The 7,856-nt window shown below is 52.2% G+C and overlaps 1 pseudogene; it reads left to right on the top strand.

Annotated features, from left to right (window-relative positions):
- LOC102480697 (hexokinase-1-like) overlaps window positions 1-7,856 on the top strand; it is a 26,550-nt pseudogene that overhangs the window by 2,687 nt on the left and 16,007 nt on the right.

Here is a 7,856-nt window from a genome sequence, read left to right as displayed (position 1 = left end):
GGTCCTCTCCTCTTCCCACTTCCCAGCCATGCAGCATGACCTGGGGGGCTGGGTGCAGGGACATCGCCTGCAGGGACACTGAGCAGGCACAAGGCAGGCCTCTCGGCTCCACGAACAGTTGTGGGTTAGGAACCAGAATCCCAAATCTCCTGAGAATCAATTAAAAATGACTGTAATCGGGCCAGCAGGTGGTGTTGAGGTTAGGGCCGCTGGATCCCACAGGGCTGACTCTGGTTGGAGTCCTGACCCAGCAGTTTGAAAAACATATTAGGTGCATGTGCATGCATGCCGGAAATCCTGAGAAGAATGGAGAAGAAGGAATTACAGCATGGCTATCTGTCCCGGGGGTTACTTCTCACTTTCTTCTCTGTCTCTGTCTCTCTCTCTCATGAGAGTATGTGCCCTACAGCAAAAACAGATAATAAAACAAAAAAATCACTGTAATGGTCTAATGTCCTGTTTCCTTTTTTTTGTTTTTAAGTAACTTTTGCCAGAGGGTGCTTGTGTTCTCTGGAACAGAGAGATATGGAAAAGTGAGAAAGCGCCCCCGTGGATGAGGTCATGCCGCAATCCTTCCCTGACTTCTCTTGGGATTTGGGGCATATGTGTGTGTGTGTGTGTGTGTGTGTGTGTGTGTGCGCGCACACAAGCTTCAAGGACTCGACTCACACGGCAGACCCTGTGGGACCCAGCTGCCTGAACCACTATACCACTAGCTGGCCACAAATGCCACGTTTTCTAAAAAAACAAAGACAAGAACTCACGATGTCATCAAAGCGGGGGGAGGTCGTGACTATGAGAGAGAATATGTAGGACACGGAGACCAAATGCCCCCGGCATGTAACTCCCATCCTGATTCCACAGCAGTGAAAAGGTGCTTTGGGTGCATGTGCTTAAGAATGGCTTATTTTATTTATTCATTCGTTTATTTTAATGTGATCAGAGAGAGAACTGTGGTCAGCCAGGCAGCAGTGCCCAGTGCCTTAACCACCACGCCACCTGCTGGTCCGTGTGTGGTGTGTTTTGTTTTGTTTACGAGGTCTTGCTGTGTCTGTGTCCGATCCCCTTGCCTCGGCCTCCCGAGTAGCTGGGACCGCGGGTGCACCAGGAGGCCCAGCTATGAAAGCGGCTTTGGAGACGTGAGGTGTGAATGTGGCCGAGGGGTTGGACACGATGCCCTCGGGAGCGAGCGTTGTACGTGGCTGTGCTTCTGTCCTGTCTGTCTGTCTGTCTGTGATCCACAGGGTGGAGTGACATGTCTGGGGTTCACTTTAAAATACGTCAGCAAAAAAACCAGCCAAGCGTTGGAAGAACAGAGTGGGCAAAATGGTGGCAGTGGCTGACAAGGGGCTTGGGTTCGTGGAGGTTTATTATACTTATTACGCTGTGCTTTCTACTTCTGCACAGTTCTGCATTTTTCTAAATAAACAATATTTTAAAGTTACTGAAGCCAACATCTCCAACTTTGGGGCCGGGAGGCACCATCCTTTCTCCACGAAGTAGTTCAGTCTGGCCTTACGGAGAGTCTGCTGCGTTATAAGCCCTGAGGGACGAGCCGCTGGGGACGAATGGCCTAGTTCTACAGCGGCTACCCTCAGGAAACAGGTGAACCTGGGCCAGCCACTTTTCTTTTTTTAAAAAGAATGATTTGTTTACTTTTATTATTATTATTTTGATTTGTTACATGGCACATGCACGAGAAAGAGAGAGAGAGAGAAAAAGAAAGTGAAAAAGCAAGCTGTCAGGTCCAGGACTTGAACTCAGGTCGGCCATGTGGGAGTCCAGTGCCTTAACCACCATGCCACCTGCTGGCCCCTGCCACTCACTTTTTCTGGGCCTCATCTCCTCACTAATACGAAGTCGCTAACTGGGGACTGGACGGTGGTACAGCAGTAAAGGTGGGCTGTCCATGAGGCCGACTCACGCGGGAAGGGTCCCAGTTCACGTCTGGAGACGTCCCTGAGTCCTGTGGGCAGGCATGCCTGTGATCGTGGGCTGGCTGAGGCTGGACAGGGGTCTCGGTGTGGAGACTCAGGTGGAGGTGCTGTCTCTCTGTCTCTTCTGTCTCTATCTCTCAAGCACATGGAAGAAAGAGAGTCTGAAAAGTAAATAAAATAAAAAGTGGCTATTGGAAGTCCTCGGGAGGCTGGGTATGAGGGGGGAGCGAGATACCGGGAGCCAGGACCGCCCCACGGCCTGCCGGTTAGAGGGAGCCAGATCCTACATGGCCGACCACAGTTCGAATCCCGGCACCAGAGGCTTGAAAAACATGCTGAGCACGTGTGCATGTGTGTGTCTGTGTCCCAGATCCGAACACGATGGGGAAATGAGGAGAAATAACTGCAGCTTTACCATAGGGGACTGCTTTTGCCCTCTCTCTGTCTCTCTGTCTCTCTCTCTGGTGAGTGCATACGCTCTCTGGCAATTAAACAAAAGGGCCTAGCCTACTGCCTGCCTGGCCACAGCAGAGCTGGCATGCCCATCTGGCCAGGCAGCCCCAGCAGCCTTCTGTGTGATTAGGAAAAGGTGCCCCTTTCTCAGGGCAGACAGCTCTGACGGAGGGTGAGGGCGTGGTGAGCTGAGGGACAGCGGGTTACAGTCCCCTCCCTCCACCCTGGGCCTGCTCCCTGGTGTAGGGCTCAACCTCAGATGAGCCCCAGGCTTCTCAGTAAGTCCCCCAAGCTCACTCTGTGCAGAGTAAGAGCTCCAGAGATGGCCTCGGCTCCGCACGCGGTGAGCCGTTCAGCTCTCAGAAAGCAGGGCTGGGCTCCCCAACTTGTGTCTGGGCAGGCGGAGGCTGGAGGCAGGGAAGAAGGGACACCCACGGCCATGGCCACACCCCACCACGCCCACCCCCACGTCCTGCCAAGCTCCTGCCCAGCCGGGAGCTCACCAGGCTCAGGTCCTGTGGACCGCAATTCCTTTCAATGGATTTTTTTTTTTAATTATCAGTATTTTTTTCCTAGAGCGATTCCTGCTATAGGTCACACGTGGTAGCCATAGACACAGAAAGCGAGAAATCACCCCCCAGGGGGGATGTCCACGCTGCAATCCCTTCTCCTCCATTCTCCTGTCAGGCTTTGGGCAGGCACACCTACACCCGGGGTGAGTTTTAAGCTGCTGGATCTGGGACTCGAACCACGTTCAACTACATGGGAGTCCAGTGACATTCCCTCTCTCGATTGATTTTTCAAATGTGTCCCTGGCTCAGCCGCAGGTGCGTGCAGCCAAGACAGTTCTCTGCAGCATGGGCCTTGGGGAAGGGCTGGGTTTGAGTCCCCGCCCAGTGGCCAAAGCAGGCATGGTGGCTCCCCCTGCAGCCGCAGAGATGGGAGGCTGAGGCAGGAGGACCACCATACCATAATATCTTTTTCCAAAAGAAGAACGTATTCTCGGGCCAGCTGCTGTGGTGCTAGGGAGGCTGGATCCCGCGGGCCAACTACACGGTTAGAGTCCCAGAGGGACATGCCAGGCACATGTGTGTGCATTCCTAAGATCCCAGAAGGAGAATGGAGGAGAAGGGACTGCCGCACGGCCATCCCACCAAGGGCTGCTTTCTCACTTTCCCTCTTTCTCTCTCTGTCTCTGTCTCTCTTTGGCAGGTGCATGTGACCTTTAAAAGTTGTATTCTCATTTCCCCTAAAAGACGGTAATAAAGGGTCAGCAGGTGGTGTGGTGATTAAGGTGCTGAACCTGGGCCAACCATGGTTCGAGTCCTGACCCAGCAACTTGAAGAATATGCCCGGTATGTGCGCACGCGTGCCTCAAATCCTGAGATGAGAACGGAGGAGAAGAAATTGCAGGGTGGCCATCCCCCCAAGGGGTGATTCCCCACTTTCTCACTGTCTCTGTCTGTCTCTCCCCAGTGAGTACACGTGCCCTATGGTAAAATCAAAAAAAAAGGATGGTGACTAATGTGTTCATGTAGATTAGTTTGCTGACTTCACTGAACAAAAGTTACCGTTGCAAAGGAGCTGAGGAAGCCTTATCTAGTTGTTTCCCCTCCTCTTTTTATTATTATTATTACATTTGACCAGAGAGGACACAGAGAAAGAGAGAGGGAAAGTGAGAAAGCAAGCCACCAGGTCCAGGATTTGAACCACAGTCGTCCATGTGGGAGTCCAGCGCCTTGACCACAATGCCACCTGCCAGCCCCCTCCCCTCCTCCTCTTTCAGTCGAAAGGCTCAGTCTGTGAGCCCAACAATCAGCCGGCCTCTGCAGCATGCATGGCGCCACGCAGTGGGCTGGAATGTGCCGGCCTCCCACAGCCGCAGGCACGGCGACCTCGCGGCCAGCACACACGTGCACGCGTACTCCCACGTGTGCCTGACCACTTGAAGGCCTGTGGCCTGGTCAGCCTGGAACACAGAGGACATGCATGCCAGTGCCCGAGACCCGATGGGCGGAGGCCTGGAGGATGGGGCTGCAGCCTGAGTGGGCCCCGTGTGGGGCTCTCTCCTCTCTCTTCTCACGTGCACACACACAAGCCCGATCACGAAGAAAGAAGACTTTGGCTGTCTTTTTCCTCTTTAAATTTCTCCACAGGAGGACTTCTTCTTTTTTAGAGATTTTTGTTTGTTTTGCCTTAGGGTATGTGTATGTGAGCTCGCCGGAGAGAGAGACAGAGGCAAAGACAGAGAGACAGAAAGTGAGAAATCATCCCCCAGGAGGGATGGCCATGCTGCAATCCCTTCTCCTCCATTCTCCTCTCAGGATCTTGGGCACGCATGCACACGTGCCCTGTGTGAGTTTAAGCCACTGGGTCCGGGACTCGAACCACGGTTGACTACGTGGAAGTCCAGCGACATAGCCATTACGCCATCTGGTGGTCCCAACCAAGACATTCTTAAAGTAGTGATCTCTAAAACTAAATAAAGCATGCAATTTATCATTTCTTTTGTCTTCTTACTAATAATATATCACGGATAACTTTTCTTATAGAAATACTCACCCATTCGTTCAGTTGCAAAGTAAGCTATTTTATGCAAGTAAGATCATTTATTAACCAGTCCCTGACGTGGGTAAATGAACGCCATAAACAAGTGCTACGAAAAAAGCGGACAAACAAAAACCCTTGTGCACACACCTTGGTGAATTTAAAGGGTTACTTCTAAGTAACTGGCTTTACAAATAACAATCGTTATTTCTTTTTTCCAAGAGTGAGAGAGACAACACCCTGATCTGGTGGTCCCAACCCCCAACAGGTCTTCACACGACAGTCTACCGCGTTCCAGCCCCCGACCACAGGCACACGCGCGTGCCCTGCGGGAACCGCCCGTGTGGGCCACCCTCGCCGCGTGGTGTCGTACTGTGACTCAGCACCCAGCACCTACATTTTCTAACTTTTAAAATCACTGCAGATAAATCAAGGGTTAAGCAGATGCCACAGAAACTGGCAAGTGACCATTACTGTATCTGTCTATTTTTTTTTTTTTTGACAGGTTTTTGCTATAGGGTGTGTGCGCTCCCCAGACAGAGAGAGACAAAGAGACAGAAAGCGAGAAATCACCCCACAGGGGGATGGTCACGCCGCAATCTCTTCTCCTCCATTCTCCTCTCGGGATCTTGGGCATGTATGCACATGCGCCCGGCGTGAGTTTTAAGCCACCGGGTCTGGGACGCAAACTGTGGTCGACTACGTGGGAGTCCAGGGACAGAGCCATTACGCTAACTGCTGGTCCCAGGAAATACAGAGAGATAGAAAGTGAGAAATTACCCCCTGGGGGGATAGCCACCCAGCAATCCCTTCTCCTCCACTCTCCTCTTAGGATTCTGGGCATGCACGCATATGTGCCTGGTGTGAGATTTAAGACACCAGGTCCGGGACTTGAACTGTGGTCCACTATGTGGGAGTTCAACGATATAACCATTAAACCATCTGCTGGTCCTGGAAAGTACATTTTAAAAATTTTGTTTGTGTTGTCTGAACACTTACATCTTTGTCAGCTGCTTTGCTTGTGAGCTAGAAAATTGCAGGAGAGAAATTGTGGGTGGAAAGATTTAGGACTGCTTTTTTTTTTTTTCTTTTTAGAGTTTTTTTTTTTTTTTTTTGTAATAGGGCGTATGCGCTTGACAGAGAGAGACAGAGAGACAGAAAGCAAGAAATCACCCCCCAGAGGGGATAGCCACACCGCAATCCCTTCTCCTCCATTCTCCTCTCGGGATCTTGGGCACGCACGCACACGCACCTGGCGTGAGTTTAAGTCACTGGGTCCGGGACTCGAACCACAGTCGACCACATGGGAGTTCAGAGACATAGCCATTACCCCAATCGCTGGTCCCATTTTCGGGACTGCTTTCAACACACCCCACAAGCCCAGGCCCACAGGGACAGACCAGGCGTGTCCCCTCTCCAAATCAGGTGTGTTTGTGAAGGCCTGACCTGGGGCTGCAGCCTCCCTCCTGCGTTTCTCTTCAGCGAGGTGCTCTTGGACTTCTGGTTATTCCATGTGTGCTGGCAAGAGGGAGAGTGTAGGGTTCCCTGCACCCCATAGTCTTACAGTTACCCCAGAGGCAAAGGGGATTTAAGAGCTAAGGGAGATCTCACGCTAGCTCTGAGGATGACGGTGAGCTGAAAACAAACAGCACAAAGACTCCAGGGCTGAAGTCGGACATGGAAACCCAGTAAGACCTCGGAATAAACATTGCTTCTGCGCCATGTGGCCGGGCAGCTTTGGAACCTACTGTGACACAAAACTGTCATTCAGGGCTTCTTTCCACGTCGCGATTTGCCATTGCTTCATCCCCAAGCCCCGGCACTGTTTTCAATGGGCCGCTTGTTCAGAGACGTCTCTCCCCTCCCTTATTCCCAAAGCCGGGGAACAAAGCTCGACTTCAGCGGGGTGCTAGCACCCCCTCCGGTGACATCACATGCGCGTGGTGTCCCTCCACACTTTCATCAGTGTGGCCACTGTCATCCAAGAGCCCACGGCACGAGACTGACAGCCCAGGAGAAGCAGGGGGACACCCAGCACGTTCTTCGGCTCCCGGCAGTTCCTGTCCACATGGCGCCACCCCCTGCAGGGTTGGGGAACCTGATGGAGACCCCACAGCAGGACTGGGACAGCCGAGCCCAGAACCCGAACACTCAGGCTGCAGAGTTCACAGTCTTTATTTTTTTTAAAAAATTTGCCAGAGATTGTGTATGCATGTCAGAGAGACACAGAGACAGAGAGAGGAGAAGGAGAGAGAGTGAGAGACCACCCCCCAAGGGGGATGGCTACACTACATTCTCCCTTCTCCTCCATTCTCCTCGGGATTTTGGGCACATACGTACACCCACTTGATGTGTTCTTTTAAGCCACCAGGTCGGAGACTTGAACCACACAGTTGGCTCCGTGGGACCCAGCTGCCTTAACCTCCATGGCATGGGCCAGCCCACAGGGTCCATGTCCTTGGTAACACGACATGGCTAATTTCACCCCACATATCCCCAGCCAGCTCCGTGGTGAAGTGTTACATAGACGGGGGAAACATGAATAGCCTCCGTTCGAGAGGAGAGATTCGATCTGAGGTGCCTGGGAGGTCAAAGCCCGCAGAACCCAAGATGGGAGATGACAGCGAAGTCTACACTGGCAGAAATCCAGTCTACCTTCTCGAAGCAGAAGTATTCAAAGGAGGCTTCTTCGTCTTCAAAGAAACAAAATGGCCCCATGAAAGAACAATCCTTCCAACACTGTGTTTTGGGGTCAGCCCCTAAAAACCTGGCCCACTCCTGTTCATCCTACAAACCTGCAAATCAGGACAGACTCCAGTCAGATATTTCAGGGTCTCGTTCCCAAGTATGAACGAAGAGTCAAAAACACCCAGCTTTTAGGGACCAGCAGTTAGCGTAATGGCTGTGTCGCTGGACTCC

This window comes from Tupaia chinensis, unplaced genomic scaffold, assembly GCF_000334495.1.
Source record: "Tupaia chinensis unplaced genomic scaffold, TupChi_1.0 Scaffold000283_1, whole genome shotgun sequence".
Lineage (NCBI taxonomy): Eukaryota > Metazoa > Chordata > Mammalia > Scandentia > Tupaiidae > Tupaia > Tupaia belangeri.
Note: the sequence above shows the minus strand (reverse complement) of the source record. Positions and strands in the feature narration are given on the sequence as shown.